The sequence below is a fragment of the Bos javanicus genome, chromosome 7 (assembly GCF_032452875.1).
Source record: "Bos javanicus breed banteng chromosome 7, ARS-OSU_banteng_1.0, whole genome shotgun sequence".
In the NCBI taxonomy this organism is placed as follows: Eukaryota; Metazoa; Chordata; class Mammalia; order Artiodactyla; family Bovidae; genus Bos; species Bos javanicus.
Genome location: NC_083874.1, coordinates 106,309,038 through 106,332,633, shown reverse-complemented (window position 1 = coordinate 106,332,633; position 23,596 = coordinate 106,309,038). Strand labels below are relative to the sequence as shown.

At 40.0% G+C, this 23,596-nt stretch overlaps 1 long non-coding RNA gene across 1 annotated transcript; it reads left to right on the top strand.

The window, feature by feature from the left end:
* Positions 1-334: 334 nt before the first annotated feature.
* On the top strand, positions 335-22,797 carry LOC133251737 (uncharacterized). The gene is made up of 3 exons (XR_009737765.1): positions 335-615; positions 10,948-11,049; positions 20,768-22,797. It is a non-coding gene; the product is annotated as an uncharacterized LOC133251737 (long non-coding RNA).
* Positions 22,798-23,596: the final 799 nt, after the last annotated feature.

Sequence of the window (23,596 nt, the reverse complement as noted above, 5' to 3'; positions counted from 1 at the left end):
ATATAAATGTAGGTATAATGTGAGTAATCCTTGCGTTGTGAGGCTCCTGAGAAGATACTTTGGAGCCTACATTGAGGGCCAAGATATTTTTATCGGGTATAGAAAATATCCATTCATTCTTCTTTCGATAGCATTCTCTTTTTTTACATTTATTTTTCAGTTGGAGTATGATTGCTTTACACTGTTGCGTCCGTTTCTGCTGTGCAACAACATGGATCAGTTCTAAATACACATAGCTCCCCCCTCTTACGCCCCCCTCCCACCCCCCACATCCCACTCTGCTCGATTTTCTCAGAGGTGATAGCACTGTTATCTTTGACATTTTCTCAGGTTCTGTAATTTGGGTGAAGCAGAGTCCAGCTCCAGCTTCAAGAGTAGGCGTGTGACCCAGGCTGGCTCCTCAGGTCTTTCCATCTCTTCGGGTTTGTCTTCGAGATGGGCTCATGCTCCTGTCAGAGACGCTGAGAGGCACTTCCGGGACGTTACAGTAACTGCTGGGGGAAAGCCCCCGGTTCCCGGTAGCCATCTTGATTCCGGGAGTGCGGAGACGAGGAACGGACGGAGCCAGCCCTGCGCATGGCAGAGCCACGGCGAGAGAGAGCCAGTGCTTTCGTGGTATACAAGTTAGGCGAATTGATAAGTGATCTCTTTTACTTATTCTAGCTTGAAGTGGAATTCTGTCATTTGAAACCTGAGTAGAACTGAATAATACATGGGTTTACTAATCCGGTAGGTCGAGGAAACGCTTTGCACACCGTGTGTGAGTATTTCAGCAAGGAATCTGACAGTGTCTCAGGAGAGCCTTGTGTATAATGTGCAGAAATATGGGGTAGATACGAGTGCAGTCAGGTGACTTCATCAATAATTGAAGAGTCATGTCCAAGAATGCTAATTCCATGTCAACCTGAAGGAAATTTTATGGTGGTGTGCCTCAGGGTTCCTCCCTGGCCCTGTCCCTTTTTGACATATTTATCAAAGGTTTGGATGAGCACACTGATGGCCTTCCTATCAAATTCCACAGATGACATGATGATTGGAGCAATAGATAGTATGTTGGGTAACAGAAATCAATTTCTAAAAATCTTCATAAGCTAGAGTGACAAAATAGAATTTTAGGAACAAATGTAAAATCTTTGAATTAGATCCAAAAGCTGATTATACAAATAACTGGGTAACACTAGAAGCTAAGTGAACTGTAATTTCAAAATGAATCAGCAGTGTGATGGAGCTGCCTACATAAATAAATAAAGCCATATTACACTGCATAAATAGGTCACAATGGTGATGGAAGCAGATGTCATATTAAACAAATTGTGGTTAGAATTATAGGGCATAGAGATAGAGAGCCAAAGAAACTAAAGTTTCCAAATATTTCTACCTGAAGATCCAATGATCTGCCTCAATGTGCCAAGTCATGTAAGCAGAAAGAATAAAAATCAGCAATGAAAATGTTCACAGCCCTCTTTCTGCATCCATTTGCCATTTGGATAGTCTATTTTCCTCTTCCCAAAGAGAAAGGGTTGTTTTCTCCAGGGAAAAAAATTTAAACTACATAATAAAGTGGGAAAGGAGGACCTCTAAGAGGAAAAGACGGAAGCTAGTGAACACATATCAAGAAAGAGTATAGGGGTGTTTAAAGACAGAGGGGCTCCAGAGCATAAGGCATGAGAGAAGAGGGAGAAAATAAAGGAAGGGGACTTATTTTGTATTATAGTCATCACTGAAGTATAAACTCCAAATGTGTCTTTACCATAATTACCCAGCCTTTGGAATAATGAGTCCTGGCCTTATAAGTGTTATCTAAGACTTTTCATATATTTCCTTTTTAGCCAGGCTCTGCCCCATTCCTTTCCCTCACCCCAGAAAGATAAGAGCCTTACAGAAAAACTACACCAAGAAAGTATGTCTGTGGGTTTCACAACCACAATATGATTGGGTCAGGAAGCAGACATGGCTAATTTCTTCAAATGCTACTAATCAATAGAGTACTGTAGGTTTTGGCCAATGCAATCAGACAATCAATTGAAATAAGTGGGATAAAATTGGAAGGGAGAAGACAGAATTGCCCTTGTTTGTAGACTATATAATAATTTACATAAAAATACAAGAGAACTAATAAACTATGAAAAGTAATAAAGGAATTTGAGGTCAACAACTTTGAAAAATAAAATATTAAGCAAAGATAAATAACATTCTCTTATACCAGCAGCAACCAATTAGAAAATACAGTAGAAAATAAAACATCGTTTATAATAACACAAAAGCTAAAAACTATCTAGGAACTGATCTGATGAACATCTTTATAGAGAAATTTTAAAATTCTATTAAAAGAGGAGCAACGACTTAAATAAATGGAAAGTCACATCATGTAAATGGATTGATATCTGTACAATTCAAAGATATAGATTTCTACAAATTGATCTATAAATTTAATACAATTTCAATAAAAATTCCAGCAGAATATTTTGGAAGAACTAGATAAAGTGCTTCTAAGATTAAATGGAACAATACAAGCCCATAAGCAGCTAAGACTATTTCAAAAAGGAAGCACAAATAAAGAGCTTGACCTAAAAGATATTAAGAAATATTGTGGATATTAATTAAAACTATAATAATTGAAACAATATGTAACTGGGGAAAGAACAAATGATAAGTAAAAATAAAGTTACGAAACAGACCCTGCTGGAGAACCTTTGGGATCTCAGGGCAGAAAAGGGTGTTTTGAAATAGACCCTCAAAGTAAAATCCCTAAAAAGAGTGAGGATGGAATTTGACTATATCAGAATAATTTAAGGTTTCTATTGAGCAAAGAACACTATGCACAATATTAAAAAGTAACTCACGCACTGGAAGATCTTCACAACGTCTATAACAGGCAAATATTAACTTCCAGAATATATAAGGGATTCTCAAAGATCTTCAAGGAAAAACAAAAGCCCAACAGAAAAATGGGCAAAGGGTATGAATAGTCAATTCACTAAAAACTGAATGATGAAAAACCATTTAAAGAGATAACCAATCTCATTCACATCAGAGAAGTGTCAGTTAAGACAATCAGGAAGCATGGAAGTGGATGTGTTAGTCGCTCAGTCATGTCCAACTCTTTGCAACCCCATGGACTGTAGCCAACCAGGCTTCTCTGTCCGTGGAATTTTCTAGCAAGAATACTGGAGTGGGTTGCCACTCCCTTCTCCAGGGGACCTTCCTGACACAGGGATTGAACTCCGGTCTCCTGCATTGCAGGCAGAGTCTTTACCATCTGAGCCACCAGGGAAGCCCATCAGGAAATATACCTTGATACTATTCATATTTGCAAAGTTCAAGGCACTGTTCAGCTGCTAGCAAGAATATGGGGAAATACGAACTCTCTGGCAAACCAAGTTGGAGCAGAATCTGGTATGATTGTTTTGGGTTGCAGTGTGGTGAGATTTGTGACACTAGGTACGTGTATATGCTGTGATTCAGGGCCTCCACTCCTGGTGCAGTGATTCGTGAGGGGACACAGGAGGAGCAGGGCACCATTATTTCGGGCAGTGGGAGTTGGGGGCAGTGTGTATCCCTCTCTAGCGGAATAGGTAAGTACAGTAGACCGCTTGCCTAAGATGGAATGATACACAGCAGTCAAAACAAATGAATTAGATCCTCATCTAGTAGGACAGCCAGTCTCGCAATGGCATACACATACAATCCAGCCCTTAACAAGGAGTAAATTCTGCAACGTGTGACAGCATAGATGACCCTTGAGGGCGTTACACTAAGTGAAATGTCCGTCATAGAAAGACAAGAACTGCAGGGCTCCAATAATATGAGGTATCTCAAGTTTATAGAATCAAGGAGTAGAATGGTGGTTTCCAGGGACTGAAGGAAGAGAGAAGTAGGGAGCTGTTAATCAACAGGCATAAACTTTTAGGTAAGCAGGATGAATACGTCTGGAGATCTGCTGCACAACACACTGCACCTCTAATCAGCAACACTGTATCGTACACTGAATGTTAAGAAGGCAGATCTCATGCAAGTGTTCTTACCACATGAAATAAAGTGAAAACGTACTGCTAGGTGAAACAACTGAAATTTATAGCACAATAACAACTGTGTAAATGTCAAACATTTCATGCACACGAAGCACCATTTTCCCAGATACACATATACACACACGTACAGAAGGGAGACTGGAAGAATCCCCATTGCACACACAAGTATAGGGACAAGTGAGGTTGGGAAATGGGATCAGGGTGGAGATGAAGGAGGAGAATGAATTAAAAGGGGCATCATACGGACCAGTGAAACGCTATGAACTGAAGAGGAGAATTCACTCAATTCTGTATAGGCAAAGACTCTGAAAAATGTGAAAATAGAGGCAGGATAAGTGAAAAAAAAAAAAGACTACTCATGGGATGCCATCTCAGGATTTCCTTCTCCCTAAATCATTTAAATGAGGTTTAATTACTTAGATGTCAGGTGATAGGTGCTTTGAAATGATCTGTAGAGGGAGTATCCTTTTGTTCCTAAGGTCCTAAAGTTCAAACTGTTTACAGAGAAAACAAATCATCTTGATTTATAAATTATACATTCTTTCTTCCTTTCATATGTCTATCCATTTAGGTACATCCTAAGGCATAACCATTTATATGGTGCCATAGTATATAAAACATTTTCATGTGAAATACACATGAAATGTATATATTTGATCTTCACAAAAATATGTAAAAGTATTATCAAAGGTGAGTCAGGTTTATTATTTTTGTTATTGCTATTGTTATTGTTGGATTCCCCTTTTATAGATTGTGAAGGCTTACATTTGCCCAAGCTATGTCAGCAAAAAGGACCAGAGCCAGGGACTGAATTCAGGTCACATGTAAAAACTCTGAATTAATTCTGCAGAGCTGAATGCACTCAATACACTATTTTCCCTAATAATGGAAAATTTCTCTGGGAGGCAGAATTGTTACAAAATGAGGAAACTGTTTTTTTACCCCACATCAGGCAATAGCAGTTGCAGGGTCAGGGCTCACACTCCACGTCTGTGTGCTTTAATCAACAAAAGCCCATCACTGCAACAGCAGCAGACCAACAGAAGCAAAGATTTAAATATGTAACTAGCAGCTCTGAGTCCTTCTGGGGGCCCACTGGGCCTTAGAAGCTCTTGAAGTCTCTAAAGCTGAGCTACAGTTTGCAGGGAAATGCTGCAGGCGGTGGAGCCAGACTCACTGCTAGAGTCACCTCCAGGTCCATCTGATAGAGGCCACCCAGCTCTCTGCTCTGAGAGCCAGAAATCGGAGATGAGGTTTTTCCTTTATTGTGACTGACCACATTTATTGGACAAGCAGGAGTTTAGACAGAAAGTGTGTGCTCGTTCCTTTGTATTAATGCTTACCACATCCCTGCCTGGGTCAGTGAAAGCTTCTGAAAAGGTCTTAACTCGTGAAACCATCTTGGAGGATCTGTGATCAGACTCTGGAACTGTGGTTATCAGCCCCAGCTGGGCATTAGAATTGCTTGAGGAACTCATATAAACACTGATGTCTTTACCTAGTAAACCAGTTAAATCAGAATCCCTGAGAGTAGGACCCACGTATCAGAACTTTGTTTAAAAATCTCCGTAGATGTTGATGTAAATGTTCTAGAATTTGATACTAATGATGGTTTTACAACTTTGTAAATAAATAAGAACCATTGACTTGTACACTTTGAAGGGGTCATTTTTATAGCATGTCAACTACAGCTTAATTTTTAAAAACATTATCCCAAGGGCTTCCCTGATAGCTCAGTTGGTAAAGAATCCACCTTCAATGCAGGAGAACCCGGTTCGATTCTTGGGTCAGGAAGATCTGCTGGAGAAGGGACAGGCTACCCACTCCAGTATTCTTGGACTTGTGGCTCAGTTGGTGAAGAATCTGCCTGCAATGCAGGAGACCTGCGTTTGATCCCTGGGTCGGGAAGATCCCCTGGAAAAGGGAACGGCTACCCATTCCAGCACTCTGGCCTGGAGAATTCCATGGACTGTATAGTCCATGGGGTCACAAAGAGTCGGACATGACTGAGCACCTTTCGCTTTAACTTTTCATCCCAAGTTACTCTAACGTACAGCCTGGACTCAGCACCACTGTGAGGCCAGACAGTGTTTCTCAGTTCAAGCTGTACATTGGAATCTACTAGGGAGCTTTAAAAAATACCAAAGCCTGGTCACAAACCCCTGGAAAAGGCAATGGCACCCCACTCCAGTACTCTTGCCTGGAAAATTCCATGGATGGAGGAGCCCGGTAGGCTGCGGTCCATGGGATCGCTAAGAGTTGGACACGACTGAGCGACTTCACTTTCACTTTTCACTTTCATGCACTGGAGAAGGAAATGGCAACCCACTCCAGTGTTCTTGCCTGGAGAATCCCAGGGATGGAGGAGCCTGGTGGGCTGCCATCTATGGGATCACACAGAGTTGGACACGACTGAAGCGACTTAGCAGCAGCAGCAGCAGCAGCAGCAGTCACAACCCCCATAGATTCTGACATTACTGGTCTGGTTAATAATCTGGGCATCGAGAACTTCAAAACAAAACAAAAACTCCCCAGGTGGTTGTCATGTGCAACCATGGTTGAAACCACTATTCTAGAACAGTGGCCCTCGAGCTGTGCTCCCCAGATGAGCACCAGGGAACTTGTTAGCAGGCTCTTCATTCCCATCCTAGACCTACGGAGTCAAAAACTCCAGAGGTGGGTCCAGCAAACTCTGTTTTAACAAGTCCTCTGGGTAGTGCACTCCCCAGTTTGAGAACCACCGCTCTAGCACTCAGGGAAACTGCGTTCCAACCCAGTCGTCATCCTTCAATACCCCTGATGCCTAAATACTTGTGGAGGGCGTGTTCCAGGGGCAGGGAACTTTGTGGTACCCAGCACCACGCTCGACAACCACTGAGGGTCCAGCTGGAGAGTGAGGCGCCTGGAACCAATTAAGGAGGAGGAGACTCTGTAGGATGCTGGGTTATAATGTTTCTCTTACATAGAGGGGTGTGCATTTCAGCTCTCACACCAAACCTTTGAAATCAGCATTACAAAGTACTACCTACTTGGTCTCTTATTTCTTTACTTCCTGCATTTTGAAACTCGAATACATTTTGTAACTTCAAATCTTTCTTTAACCTTGGCCTTTTGAGTCAGTGATTCTCTCTCTCTCTTTTTTTTTTTCGGCTTTGATCAATACGTGATCCTTAATTCCCCCTTCTGCTGTGAACTTCTGTGGCCATCTGAGAACGTTACTGGGATGGCTTTGACATTTTAGAAAAGACATGGCTTAGAATTTTGCTTTCTGAAAGTTTCTGATGAAAAACCTAGATTGAAATCTGTATTGAAGATACTGAGGGTTTTTTTTTTTTTTGGCTACATGGCAGCCCACAGCTGTGAAGTGGTTATTGCATCATTAATTATCGCCTCAATTAAAAGACACTTACTCCTTGGTGGGAAAGTTATGACCAACCTAGATAGCATATTCAAAAGCAGAGACATTACTTTGCCAACAAAGGTCCATCTAGTCAAGGCTATGGTTTTTCCAGTAGTCATGTATGGATGTGAGAGTTGGACTGTGAAGAAGCTGAGCGCCGAAGAATTGATGCTTTTGAACTGTGGTGTTGGAGAAGACTCTTGAGAGCCCATTGGACTGCAAGGAGATCCAACCGGTCCATCCTAAAGGAGATCAGTCCTGGGTGTTCATTGGAAGGACTGATGCTAATGCTGAAACTACAGTACTTTGACCACCTCATGCGAAGAGTTGACTCATTGGAAAAGACTCTGATGCTGGGAGGGATTGGGGGCAGGAGGAGAAGGGGACAACAAAGGATGAAATGGCTGGATGGCATCACCGATTCAATGGACGTGAGTTTGGGTAAACTCCAGAAGTTGGTGATGGGCAGGGAGGCCTGGTATGCTGCGATTTATGGGGTCGCAAAGAGTCAGACAAGACTGAGCGACTGAACTGAACTGAGCTGAAAGGAAGCAGGTTTCCCCTGATGTTCAGCATTTGTGGGGACATCTCTGAACAACAGAGATCTAATATCAGCCAGTGAAGAAATGGCTGGATTATTTGTCCAATGTTGGGGCACTTTGATATAACAAGGTTGCTGATTGTTATTTCCCCAACACTATTTGTACCCAAACCACGTCTACGAACAGAAGACTCTGAACCTGATGTTTAGCTTAGCTTGTTTGAGAGCACTATAGTATCACACCGGGTCTTCCCTGGTAGCTCAGTCAGTAAAGAATCTGACTACAATGCAGGAGACCCTGGTTCAATCCCTGGGTTGGGAAGATCCCCTGGAGGAGGAAATGGCAACCTACTCCAGTATTCCTGGCTGGAAAATCCCACGGACAGAGGAGTCTGGCGGGCTACAGCCCATGGCATCTCAAGAGTCCGACACAGCTTAGTGACTAAACCACCATAGACACTCACATGCACACACAGAACACACTGACACACACACCTTTCAGGTTCATTAACACAGAGATGACAGTAACATTTTGGGGCCTGAATTTTGACTGCCCTTGCATTTGCAAAGAGAGAGAAGTTGCTAAATCAAGATGTAGTTCCTTGAAATAGTGAATTGGTTTTCCAAGGCCTGTGAGCATCAGAATATAGCTTTATGTACCTCTGTCGACTTCTTATTCTCTCCCAACTAAGAGAACTTAAAGTCACTCTCCCAGACATAGGCCCCAGCTCTCGAGCCCTATCCCTGTCCCAGGAGGGCCTTGCATGGTACCCTATCACCATGGTGACGTTTAGACATCTCTCAAGAGGCCCGAGCAGGTGAGGCAAAGCATGGAGCTCATTATCCCTACAGAGTCAGAAAAGAGAATAATGCATAGAAGAGTACCTGGAAATCACGGAAAAAAGTAAAACATAGCTATTTAGGGCCATTTATAGGAATTCTTCAGAGAGTAGATGATTAAGTAAAATCAGAGAAGAATGAGGTTGGAAGTAATTGGAAGTAAGGTCAGTAAATTTGGTAGGAAGGAAATACTCTCCAGGAGAGAATGAAGTCTTAAAACATCAGATGGCCATTTCTATAAATATTTGGGGAGTTACTTAAAGAAAAAAAATCATATGTGAAAAAATTCTCAGTGCGTCTATAGAAACTTTCTGCCTTCAAGACCCTGGGAGGTCTTTTTAAATATGTTCCCCACTGGTTCTCAGGACTCCCCAAGTCTTGAGAATTGATTTCCCCTCATTCTTCATTGGAGTTCATCGTCCAAATATTATTGGTAACATTTTTAAAAAGTTAGAGTCACACATAGTGACTAATCCATTATCTTTTGTTCATAACATCAATAATCTCCCAAAGTAAATAATTATTTCATTATATGAAATGATCTCCGAATGAAACATGAATATGGCACAGACTAGACGACAGCAAAATATCTGCTCAGGGATAAATGCTTTTTTAAAAAATTGCCTAGTTCTTCATCAACATTAACACCTGAAAATAATCAGAAAATATACCCAATAGTCTATATTTGGCTCCATTCTTCTTCTAGTATGTAAATGACTTCCTCTGTAATAAAAAAAGTCACATTGAAAACCATTCTTTCAATTATAACCAATCTAAACATGATATGTATTAGAGTTAAAGTGAAATTACGTATGTGTTCATATTCATGCTAACCTAAATAAGAGCTTAATAAAGAAATTATTAGCATATCTGTAGAGCCTCAGCAGAAACACCAACAAGCTATTTTTAAGAGAGCTAATGAAATATTTTTCTCTATAAAATTCTAAAAATCATAAAGAATTAGATAAAAATATGAAATGGAGGTATTTTATAGTATACTCTCAAGTAGTATGAGAAAAGGAGAATTTTTCTTTATTTCTGCCATGAAAAGAAGCCTTGCCTCAAGGCTCAAAAAATAAGAGCCCTAAGTGGTGTCAATGATTCTAAAAGCAATTGAGTAAAGTCGTCTCTAGTCTTCACTGTTCCCTGTGGAAGGAAATTCTAAATACGTGTGAGAAAATGGGCATAAGTCTTATGAACCTACTTTTTTAAAAATTAGCAGCCTTTACCTTTTAGAGCAACTTTGTGTTCACAGCAAACTTGAGCATCAGATAGGGTTCCAACTGGGCCCTTGCTCCTGTGAATCACAACCTCCCCAGATACGATCAACATCCTGTCCCAGAGTGGAACGTTTGTTACAACTGGTAAAGCTACATCGACACGTCATTATCACCCGAGGCCCGTAACTTACACTAGGATTCACTCTTGGAGTTGTATGTTTTATGGGTTTCGACAAATGTATAAGGACAAGTGTTCATTATGGCACCACGCAGAGACGTTTCACTGTCCTAAAAATGGCTCTACGCTTGCCCTATTCATTCCTGCTTCCTTCCTAACCTCTATAACCACCGATCTTTCGGTCTCTTTACTTCCAGGAAAGTTTTGCCTTTTCCAGAATGTCAGTCATATAATTGGCATCATACAGTATGTAACCTTTTCAGATTGGTTTCCTTTGCACAGTAATAGACTTTTACGCTTCCTCCATGTCTTTTTACGGCGTGATAGCCCATTTCATTTAGTGCAGAATGATAGTTGGTCATCTGGGTGGACCAGTGTTTGTTTATCCATTCACCTCCTGAAGGGCATCATGGATGCTTCTAGGTTTTGATAATTTTAAATAAAGCTGCTGCAAATGTCCATGTGCAGGTTTTTGTGTGAATATAAGGTTTCAGTTCATTTGGGTAAACGCTACTACTGCTAAGTTGCTTCAGTCGTGTCCGACTCTGTGTGACTGCATAGACTGCAGCCCACCAGGCTCCCCCGTCCCTGGGATTCTCCAGGCAAGAACACTGGAGTGGGTTGCCATTTCCTTCTCCATGGGTAAACACTAAGGAGACCAATTGCCTTCCTTAGCAAAGGAGATATTATGGTGAAATAAGTTTAGTTTTCTAAGAAGCCCCCAAATTGTCTTCCAGAGTGCCTGAACCATTCTGCATTCCCACCAGCAATGGATAAGAGTTCCTATTGCTTCACATCCTTGATGTTGTTTGTGTTCCAGACTCTGGCCATTCTGATGGGTAGGTAGTACTATCTCCTTGTTTTAATTTGAATTGTTCCTGATCTTAGTCAAAAGGCTCTCAGTTTCTCACCATTAAGTATAATGTTAGCTGTAGGGGTTTTTTGTCGATATTCTCTACCAAGTTGAAGAAGGTCCCCTCCGTTCCTAATTTGCCAAAAATTTTGTCATTTGTATGTGTTGGATTTTGACAAATGCTTTTTCTGCATCAATTAATATGATCATGTGACTTTCTTTCTTTAGCCTGTGGATTTGATGGATTACCTCAATTGATTTTCAAATATTGACCAACCTTGCATCCTGGTATAAATCCCACTTCATCATGGTGTATAATTTTTTAAAATACATTGTTGGATTTGATTTGCTAATGTTTTGTTGAGGATTTTTGCATCTATATGCATGAAAGATATTGATCTATAGCTTTCTTATAATGTCTTTGGCTGATTTTATCAGGCTAATGCTGGTCTCTCAGAAGAGTTAGGAAGTATTTTTTCTGCTTTTATTTTCTGGAAGAAATTGTAGAGAAGTAGCGTACATTCTTCCTTAAATATCTGGTATAAGTGAAAGTCGCTCAGTTATGTGTGACTCTTAGCGACCACATGGACTGTAGCCTGCTAAGCTCCTCTGTCCACTGGAGTTCTCCAGGCCAGAATGCTACAGTGGGTAGCCATTCCCTTCTCCAGGGTATCTTCCAGACCCAGCAACTGAACCCAGGTCTCCCACATTGCAGGGGATTCTTTACTGTCTGAGCCACCAGGGAAGCCCAAGAATACTGGAGTGGGTAGCTTAATCCATTCTGCAGTGGATCTTCCTGACCCAGGAATCCAATCAGGGTTTCTTGTATTGCAGGCAGATTCTTTACCAGCTGAGCTACCAGGGAAGCCCAACTATCTGATATAACACACCAGTAAATTCATCCAGTTTTGATGATTTCTATTTTGGAAGATTAATTATTGATTCAATTTCTTTAATAGATATAGGCCTATTGAGATTGTCTATTTATCCTTGTGTAGGCTTTGGCAGATTGTATATTTCAAACAAGGGGATCGTTTCATGAAGGTTATCAAGTTTGTAGGGTAGAGTTGTTCCTAGGATTTCTTTATCTTCCTTTTAATGTTCATGTGATCCATAATGGTGTTCCCACTTTCACTTCTAACATCATCTGGTATCAGTTGTGTCTTCTCTCTCTCTCTCCCTGTTTTTTTTTTTTTTTAGTTAGCATGAGTAGTAGAGGCTTACTAATTTTTGCTTATCTCTTCTAAAGAACTAGCTTTTGGTTTTAGTGATTTTATCTATTGATTTCCTGTTTTCAATTTCATTATTGCTCTAATTTTTATTATTTATTTTGTTCTGCTTACTCTGGATTACTTTTCTCTTTGTTTTGTAGTCCCCTAAGATTGAAGCTTAGATTATAGGTTATAAATCTTTCTAGTTTTCTAATACCTGCCTTTAACGCTATAGATATTTTTTTAGCACTGCTTTTGCTGCATCCCATAGATACTGATGGGTTGTGTTTTCATTTCATTCAAAATATTTTTTAACTTATCTTGAGGCTTCTTCTTTGAGCTGGATATTATTTAGGTGTATGTTGCTTAATCTCCAAATACTTTGGGATTTTCCAGTTAGCCTTTGGTTAATGATTTCTAGTTTGATTCCGTTGTAGTTGAGAGAAGAGACTTTATGATTCTGTTCTTTAAATGTGTTCACGTGTGTTCTTCAGCTTCCCTAGTGGCTCAGATGGTAAAGAATCCGCCGGCAATGTGGGAGACCTGGGTTCGATCCCTGGATCGGGAAGATCCCCTGGAGGAGGGCGTGGCACCCCACTCCAGCATTCTTGCCTGGAGAATCCCGTGGACAGAGGAGCCTGGTGCACTACAGCGCACGGGGTCACACAGAGTCAGACACGACTGAGCGACTGAGCACAGCACACAGGTGTGCTTCATGGCCCAGGATGTGCTGTATTCTGGCGGATGTTTCATGTGAGCTTGAGAAGAGTGTGCAACATTAGTAATTGGATGCATTAGTCTACAGCTGTCAACAATGCTGTTGAGTCCAGTTTTATCCTTACTGATTTTCTGCCTGTTGGATCTATTTCTGACAAAAGTGTATCACAGTCTCCAGCTATAATAGCGGATTCATCTGTCTCTCCTTGTGGATCTTTCAGTTTTGCCTCAGGTATTTTAAAGCTTTGTTACTAGGTATATATACATTAGAATTGCTCTGTCTTCTTTGAAGTATTATTTTGCAGTGTCCCTTTTGATCCCCAGTAACTTTTCTTGTTTGATATCAGTTCTATCTGAAATTTGAAACATACTCCCACTTTCTTTTGATCTTTCTCCATTCGTTTAGTTTTGATATGTACATGCCTTTATACTGAAAGCGGATTTTCTGAGAAATGTTTTTTGATCCATCTTGACAGTCTTTTAGTTGGTGTATTTAGACTATTGATGTTCAATTATTGATAAGGTAGATCCAAATCTACTATTTTTGTTACTTTCTTTTTGTTGCCTTTGTTCTTTGTTCCTCTTATTGTTTTCCACGCTTTTCTTGCCTTTTGTGGTTTTAATTGAGCACTTTAATTCCATTTCTCTCCATTCTTAGCATGAGTTATACATGTTAAAAGCTTTATCCAGTGGTTATCCTAGAATTCACAATACATACTTAAAACTAATCCAAATATACTTTCAAATAACACTATACTACTCCCTGCATAGTGTGTGTGCTTTATAATAAAAAATGTTCCTAATATCTCCTTGCCCATTGTCTCCTGTCTCTTGCTTCATTGCTGTCGTTCTTTTCATATTTACATAAGTATACAGAGTCATGCTGCTGCTGCTGCCAAGTCGCTTCAGTCATGTCTGACTCTGTGTGACCCCATAAACGGCAGCCCACCAGGCTCCCCCATCCCTGGGATTCTCCAGGCAAGAACACTGGAGTGGGTTGCCATTTCCTTCCCCAATACATGAAAGTGAAAAGTGAAAGTGAAGTCACTCAGTCATGTCCAACTCTTAGCAACCCCATGGACTGCAGTCCACCAGGCTCCTCTGTCCATGGGATTTTCCAGGCAAGAATACTGGAGTGGGGTGCCATTGCCTTCTCCGATACAGAGTCATATATGTACACAAATATAATTATGGATTACATATGGTTATATATAATTATGTATTATTATGTATATCTAAATACATTATTGTTATTATTATTTTGAATAAACTATTATCTATTAGATGAATTAAGAATGAGAATTTTTTTATTTTAGTTTCACTTATTCTTTCTTTCTTTATGTAGATCCAAATTTCTGACCTATATAATTTTTGTTCTTTTAGAAGAAAAATTGTAAAACTTTAAAGGAGTTTCTTTTAACATTTCTTATAAGGCAGGTCTACTGGCAAAATTTTTCTTTCACTTTTGTTTGTCAGAGAAAGTCTTTATTTCTTATTCAGTTTGAAAGATAATTTAGCAGGGTATGGAATTCTGTGGTGGTGGATTTTTTTCTCTCAACCTTAAATATTTTACTTAAATATTCTTCTCGCCTTCATGATTTTTGAGAAGTTGGATGTAATTATACTTGCTCCTCTATCAACTAGGTATATTCCTCCTTCTGGCTTCTTTCAAGATTTTTTTCTTCATCTTTAATTTTCTGAAGCTTCAACATGACATGCACAGATGTAGGGTTTTTTAGTATTTATCTTTCTTAGTATTCTCTGAATTTCTTGGATTTGTGGTTTGGTGTCTTAGTCATATCTTCTTTCCCTTTTTCTTTTTCTTCTCCTTCTGATAATCTTATGCATATATTGTACATTTTTTAGTTTTCCTAGAATCCTTGGATATTTTATTCTAATTGAGTTTTTTTTTTTTCTGTTTGATTTTCAGTGTTAGAAGTTTCTATTGTCATATCATCAAGCTCAGAGATTCTTTCCTCAGCCACATCTAGCCTACTAGTGAGCCGATCAAAAGCATTCTTAATTTGTGTTGTAGTATTTTTAATCTCTAGCATTTAAAGAATTCTTTCTTAGAATTTCTCTTTGATCACATTATCTATCTGTTCTTACATGTTGTCTACTGTTTCCATTAAATCCCTTAGCATATTAATCATAATTGTAAAAAAAAAAATTCCTGTCTGATAATTCTAACATTCTCACCATATCTGACTGTGGTTCTAACACTTGTTCAGTTTCTTCCAATTGATTTTTTTTGTCTTTTAGGATGCCTTATAATTTTTTTGTTGAATATTGTCCAAGATGTACTGGGAAGCAGAACTGCAGTAATTAAGCCTTTAATAATGTAGTGGCAAGGCAAGGGTGGAGGAAAGCATTTCCTAGTTTTACGATTAGATCTTAGCCTTTGGTGAGCCTGTGTTTCTGGACTGTGTGCTTCACCAATGCACCTCTCTCTCCCTCCCTGCTTCCCTCTCTTCCTTTCTTTGATGAATCTGAATGGGTACAGGGGGCTGCACTTAGCTATGTCACTTCCCCCAGGTAGGCTATGCTCTGATAACAATGGCTCAGGTAAAATAGTTTCTACTAGGGCAAGGCCATATTAAGAAAAACAGAATGTTCTGCTGTATTTCAAAATGGTTTCTTTTCCTCTCCCCTTGACAGAAGCACAAGGAGAGATTTTTCTCTAATAGTCGATATGAAGACCTGGTAGGTACAACCAATGAAAATATTGTACCTTCTATGACTGGGCCCAGACTTGTCCACACTGAGCCTCCAGCAATTCTTCAATTAGGTTTTCTAACCCTGGCGCTGGTTCTTCTGAAGTTCCGCCTTCAGCAAGTTGGGAGTCTCTGAACTTGCCTGTCTCCATTTTGGGGGGCAGGGGTTTACCTATGACCTCATTTCTCTGGCAGATCTAGGAAGAGTTGTTAATTTTTCAGTTTTGTTCACCTTTATACTTGATGTTAGGATCAAACGGCATCTTCTAAGCTCCTTACATTAATGAGAAACACAAAGTCCCTGTACCTAATTTTATAGGTAAATCTAGAATTGTCTCTGCTGCTAAGTCGCTTCAGTCGTGTCTGACTCTGTGCGACCCCATAGACGGCAGCCCACCAGGCTCTGCCGTCCCTGGCATTCTCCAGGCAAGAACACTGGAGTGGGTTGCCATTTCCTTCTCCAATGCATGAAAGTGAAAAGTGAAAGTGAAGTCGCTCAGTCGTGTCCGAGTCTTAGTGACCCCATGGACTGCAGCCCACCAGGCTCCTCTGTCCATGGGATTCTCCAGGCAAGAGTACTGGAGTGGGTTGCCATTGCTTTCTCTAGAATTGTCTCTAGATGATGTTAAAGGAAGCCATGTTCATCTTTAGCAAAGGTCAGTAAGAAAACTTTTGTCAGTCTTTGTAGGTCTAATACGAAATACGTACTTTAAAAGCTGCCAATTTTTTTCAGCCTGTTGAATGTGACAGTTGACAGCCCCAAAGCCTAATTATTTCTTTCATTTGCAAATATATATTTGCTTTTAAAGACAATACTACAACAAGGACATTTTTTAGATTTATCTTTTTTTCTTCCTATGTGATGCTCAATTGAATATATTTCATTAACATGCAAATCATATACATTTCAGTGCATTTTTGCTAAGATGTCATAATTTATGTAAAAATCTTGATCATAGTTTATCACACACAGAAACAAAATGCACAGATCATAACTGCACAAGCTGAATGAATTTTCACAGAGTAAATATATCAGTTTTGTGTATCTGTATGCTCAGTTGCTTGGTCATGTCTGTCTTTTTGTGACCCCATGGACTGTAGCCTACAAGGCTCCTATACATGGAATTTTTCAGACAAGAATTCTGGAGCAGGTTGCTGTTTCCTGCTCCAAGAGATCTTTCTGACCCAGGGATAGAACTTGCACCTCTTACATCTCCTGCATTGGCATGCGGGTCTTTTACCACTGTGCCACCTGGGAAGCTCAAATATATCAATTTAACTAGCCCCCAAGTCAGGAAACAAAACATTACCAGAAGCCTAGAAGTCCTCCTATGTCTCTTCCAGTCATTAACCTCTCCACCCTGCAATGGGTCATCTTTCAGTTCAGTTCAGTTCAGTTGCTCAGTTGTGTCCTACTCTTTGCGACCCCATGGACTGCAGCACGCCAGGCTTCCCTGTCCATCACCAAGTCCTAGAGTTTACCCAAACTCATGTTCATTGAGTTGGTGATGCCATCCAACCATCTCACCCTCTGTCATCCCCTTCTCCTCCCACCTTTAATCTTTCCCAGCATCAGGGTCTTTTCTAAGGAGTCAGTTCTTTGCATCAGGTGGCCAAAGTATTGGAGTTTCAGCCTCAGCATCAGTCCTTCCAATGAATATTCAGGACTGATCTCCTTTAGGATGGACTGGTTGGATCTCCTTGCAGTCCAAGGGACCCTCAAGAATCTTCTCCAACATCACAGTTCAAAAGCATCAATTCTTAGGCAGTCAGCTTTCTTTATAGGTCATCTTTGGCTACTTCCATCTCTATGGATATGAGGAATAGCTGCTCACCAAGTCCTGTCAAATATTCCTCCTAATGAGTTAAAAAATGTGTCTGCTTATCTTCATACCCACAGCCATTAAGTAGTCATATAAAAATTATTGCAACATCTCTTTAGTCATCAACCCTCCAGACTTGCATACTGAAGTTTGTGAAATCTTGAAAAATACTATAAATTTGATTATTTGCCTCACCCTTTGCCTAAACCCTTCAATAGTGCCCCCTTGCAATATGGATACCTTCCAAAGCTCCCACTTATAAGGTATTTCCTGATCTGGTCCCATCTATTTTCACTTCTCCCCGCTTCCCCTTTGTCATCATCCCTCTATTCTAGGAGGCGGAAGGATGTCTTCCTAAGGGATGTTTAAGAGTTTGGGGGATGGGGTAGTATGTATTTTGAAAGCTTGTAACTTTCTGATACATATTTCTTCATTTATCTCTACCCCTCTGTGTAGAAATCACCAATCTAAGTCATAAGTTTCTTGGGGGCAAAAATTGTCATTCATCAGGACATCATGCTTATCACATTACATGGCATAATCAGCAAAATAATGAATAAACATAAATTAATGAATAGATGACTGCTGACTGATTGTATCTGCTCTAGTTGTGAAAGACAAACTACCGAGAGTGTCTCAGAAATGTGTTTAAAGCAAGAGCAATTAGGCACTGAATGAGAACCTGAGGTACTCGCCAATGAGTAGAATGAATTACTGTTAGTGCATGGATTTTTGTGATATGTAGTTTGGCTGCTAAGAGTTCTAATTCGCTTCCTCTCTGACAATCGTCTATATAAGGTTAAGCACGAGGATGAGTGGAAAACATGGTTTTGAAAACACTTTTTAAACAGTTAAACTCACTGACAGTTGCAAACTCCATGCACAGAGTTCTGTGAGCCCTTCATCCAGTCTCCCCCAAAGGTGACATGTGACACAGCTGTGGCCCAATAGCAGCACCAAGACACTGACCTGAGTATGTTAGTTCAGCAGCTGCAGATTGTGTTCGGTCTCACCGGGTTTTACGTGTACTCATTGCTCTGTGAGTGTGTATAGTTCTTGCAGTTTTGTCCCGTGTATGGATTTCTGTAACTTCTGCCACAATCAAGATATGGTGCAAAGAAGCTCCCTTCTGCTGTCCCTTTGTTAGCCACACCCACCGCCCCCCATCCCTCAACAACCCCTAGTCTCTTCTCCAAGCCCATGGTTTGTCAGTTCAAGGATGCTGCATAAATAGAATCATAAAGTATATAACTTTTGCGACTGACTTTTTTTATACTCAGCCTAACACCCTTGAGATCCTTCAGAACAATTGCATGCAATACTGTTTTTCAAACCAGAAAATGTGAAAGAGATATAATGAAACTTCTTTTATCTGAAATACATTGACTTGGATCTTTTAAAAGACATTGTGTTTATCGATCTTAGTTAGGGGTTAAAACTGCACCTTAAAATTCAGGTGAGACCATTTTTTATATTGTTGGAGAAATGGTAACAAAAGTCTCAAGTATCATTTGGAAAGAAATATAAACTCAGATTGTGTCATTCTGAAATTACGCTCTGCAACTTGATACAAACTTTGCAATATAAAAATTCACAAGGTAAACCCAATTTTCCATTGCTACAGACTACCAGGGGCCAATAAGTGTTTTATTGACTGCTAGGTTTGGTGGGAATATAAGTCTGGTGAGACTGATTTGGGAGCTTATTCAATTTGAAGAACGTTTTCTTGATTTCCCTGTTCCTGAGAATTTTTCGTGTCTGCCACAACCTCTTATTATCATCACCTCTCTATGAAATGCTGTTATAGTTCCCACATTCAGATTCATTTTCAATTTTATTCATATTTTTGAGCTACTGACAACTATCAGTCTTGTGACAGGTAGCATTTATGATAATATATTAACAAATTGTTTGAAAGAAAAGTGAGTGATTTGTGTCTTGGGTTGAGGAGGTTAAATTTGATTTTATTGTAATAAGATACTTTGAGACAGACTTAGTTTGGCTGCTGTGGGCCTACTGGAGTTATTACACCATACTGAGCAAAAGCTTTTGCCTACGTCTAGCCAAAAGACTTGCTCATTCTGCAAAAGAAAGATTTCTATCATCATCTAAAGATTTGGCTTCCAGAAGATTTTGAGAGAACCTTTATCCCACTAATCCTCCACTAATGTAATAAAAATAACATGGAAAACTCCTGAAAGTACATCTTATCCATGACAACTGCTTGCTTCTGACCTTCTTTTCCTTCTGGACTTACTGCTGCCATCTTTGACGATGTCCACGCTTAAGGCAGCATGAACTGTTGACTCCTCTGACCCTTGTTCTTCTACTTACCGTCCCATCACACATGTTCCTTCATACAGATGTGCATAATTTGCCAAACAAAAACAACAGCAAAAGAGAAAAAAAGCATTTGAAAATTATTGGTCTTAGCCTTGACTTATTAAAGCTCTTAGAGCTTTCCAGGTGCCTCAGTGGCAAAGAATCCACCTGCCAAGCAGGAGACACAGGTTGGAACCCTGGGTTGGGAAGATCCCCTGGAGAAGGAAATGGTGACCCATTCCAGGTTTCTTGCCTGGGGAATCCCAAGAACTGAGGAGCCTGGCGGGCTACAGTCTTCGGGGTCACAAAGAGTCGGACACAACTTAGTGACTAAGCAGCAGCAACAGCATGATGGCTCTTACACTTTAATAAGAAAAAAGAAGAAAAATCAAATCAATCAAAACTTGGGGAAAAAAAGGAAATTAGAATGCCAGCAATCATATGAAGAGATGTTCAATAATATTAGAAACATAGACATTCAGATTTAAAAAGCAATGTTACCTTTTTTTTTTCTATTTTAATGTTGAGGATTTTATAAAAATGAAAATTTCTGGATTTGGCTCAAGCTCAGTGAACCTGGCACTTTCTGCTGTGTCTGGTATAAGTGTAAATTTAGGTAACATTTCTCAAGGCATTTTGGCAATAAGAATTAGATTCCTTTAACATGTACAAATATTTTATATCATTGTTATGATTTGTATCACTTGTAATATTTTAAAACTGAAACAAACTAAATGACAACACGATAATGGTACATAAATCATGGACCATCATATTGTGAAATATTATTAATTAAAGGTGATTGTATACTTAGGAAAATGTCCACAGTATTATTTTTTAATAAAAATAGTATTTAATTATAAGCATTCAGAATGTCAGCAAAACAGCTGCAACTTTTTTCTTTTTTTCAATTACAGAATGGTATTCAATTAACAGAAGAAAAATTATTCATATAAGCTTCATCAGAGACAACTGAAGATGAAAAAACTACCGTCCCCATATGTAACTAATTCGTACTGCACACCACCAAGAACGAGCTCTAAAGCTCCATGTACACTGCGCCAGGCAAGGTGCTATGGAAAATACCGCAAGGACAGGGCTATCCCAAGACACACTTGGTAGTGTGTTAACTATACAAAAAAAGACACTGTACAGTTTAAAAACAAATCTTAGCACAGCCTTACATTTCAGTTTTTTTCTTTAAAAGGAGTGAGTTGATTATGGGGGGTTAAATGTTTTATAGACAATGAAAAAAAGCAATTGCACGAGCACCAACTTATTCACCATCTTCTTCCTCTTCGTCTTCTTCCTCCCCCTGGTCCTCCCCCTGGTCCTCCTCTTCCTCCTCTCCCCAACTTTTTTCAGCCCTGAGGACTCTCCTCCACTCCCCTCCTCCCGCCCCTCCTTTTTTTTTTTTTTTTTGCTGTGTCCGGTTTCCCTTTAGCTCCGTAGGCAGCAATATCCTTTTCGACTTTTCCTTCAGGTTTGCAGCCTTTTTCTCATAAGGCTGCTTGTCATCTGTCAGTATCAGCATCAGTTCAGTCGCTCAGTCGTGTCTGACTCCCTGCGACCCCATGAACTGCAGCACGCCAGGCCTCCCTGTCCATCACCAACTCCCGGAGTCTACTCAGACTCATGTCCATCGAGTCGGTGATGCCATCCAACCATCTCATCCTCTGCCGTCCCCTTCTCCTCCTGCCTTCAGTCTTTCCCAGCATCAGGGTCTTTTCCAACGAGTCCGCTCTTGGCATCAGGTGGCCAAGGTGTTGGAGCTTCAGCTTCAGCATCAGCCCTTCCATCTGCAGCAGTGTTATTCCACATTTCTCCCCGTTTCTTTGCAACGCCACCAATGGCGTTGCAAAGATGTTCTCCTTTGCGTTTTGGATGATGCTCAGAACAAAAAAAAAAGGCTGAAGGAGGCCTCTTGGGTGTACCGGGATCCTGAACTTCTTCTCCGTTCCCCCTTTAGCAGGGTATACATTTTCTTTTCTCTTGTAACCGGCCTGGTGTGCCTTTGCCACGTCTTCGAATTTTCCCTTCTCTTTAGCAGACGCTGTCTTCCACCTCCTGAGCCCTTCTCAGAAGACTCCGGGACGCTGACTGAAGCCTCTGGATGCTTCTCTTGTGCTCCTCCCGGCCAGTTTGCACAAAGAATGCATATGATGGCATTTTGCCCCCGGGCTTCTTAGCCCGTGTTTATTTTTGCTCTGCGAGGTACGGAGCTGCCAGGTGCCGGCGGGCCCTTGCTTGCCCCTCCGCTGGAGCTATGGCGCTCAGTGTGCTGCCGCGGCGCCAAAATGTATTATTTCGTTTACACATAGTTCAGTCTTGCTTGCATGATAAAGCTTGATTTTATCCCCCTTGATTTTGGCGCCAAAAATGTATTATAATTTCATATTATATATTATTATATATTTACAAATAGTCCAGTCTTGTTTGTATGATAAAGCTTGATTTTTATCTTGTTTGTATGATAAAGTTTTATCTTTATATATAAAGATATATCAATATAGATATATATATTGAGATATATCAATATATTTATATATATATGTATGTATAGTAAGAGAGAAGAAAGACAACAAGGATTTTAAACTAAGTCTTAATCAATAGTGATTATCTGTATGCAGAAGGATCCTCGTTGATTTTTCTGTGTTTTCACTGTATTATCCAAATTTTCTAGAATGTACATTATTTAAGAGAAGAGAAAAGCAGAAATGATTTTGAAATGATAACATACACTGGTCTCACATGGATAAATACACAGGGTTGACTGATAACTGGAATATAGCAAAAGGTCAGTGTTCAACTATTCCCACCTCTCTTATTATTTTGTTGCTGTTGGGACAATATTTGTTATTTTCCCCCTCTCATATAGACCTATTGTTTTGAAATGTTTCCTCTCCCGAACAAACTGAAATAAAGATTAATGAATCTGCTTCGTCAATTGTCTTCGAAATGTTGTATTTGCCAATCACAGCTGAGGAAATAGTTGTGAGCACGCGGAGTTAATATAATTTCACAAAAAATCAAACATACTCTGTTGAAGTCACCGGGCAGCTTGTTGCAGGAAAATATTTCCAGGCTGTCCCAAGGTCAGACTGAAATCATGAAGGCCACGTCCTGAGATGAGCATTTTTGTCTGGAGTAACTAAATTGTTTAAAAACCTGGTAACTTCTATTGACTATCTCCCAACATTTTATTCTGCTTTCTAGATAATTTCTTCCACTTTATTTTCTATGAAATTTTTACATTTTATCTCCTCCCCACCCCCCACCCCCCCTACCAAAGAAACCTATTTCTTTTTTTCTGTTTTTTGTTTTATGGTTTTAACTCCTCTGCTTTCTATTTCATGAATGTATGTAAATCCCATTGACTTTCTGGAAAAAATGATAGCTTTGTTTCATTTTTTTTTTTTAATCTCTCAGTCATGTCCCACTCTTTGGGACCCCACGGACTATACAGTCCATGGAATTCTCCAGGCCAGAATACTGGAGTGGAGATTCCCTTCTCCAGGGGATCTTCCCAACCCAGGGATCAAACCCAGGTCTCCCATATTGCAGGCAGATTCTTGACCAACTGAGCCACAAGGGAAGCCCAAGGTTCTATTTTAAAGGTTTCTTCACATATGTTGTGATCCTAGCTGACCTTGTTTTTAGCCTTTTAAAAGTGTTCCTTGAGAATAGTGTATATTCAGTAATGTGCATTGATAGTAAATATACGTGATGAATTTTTACACATGTAA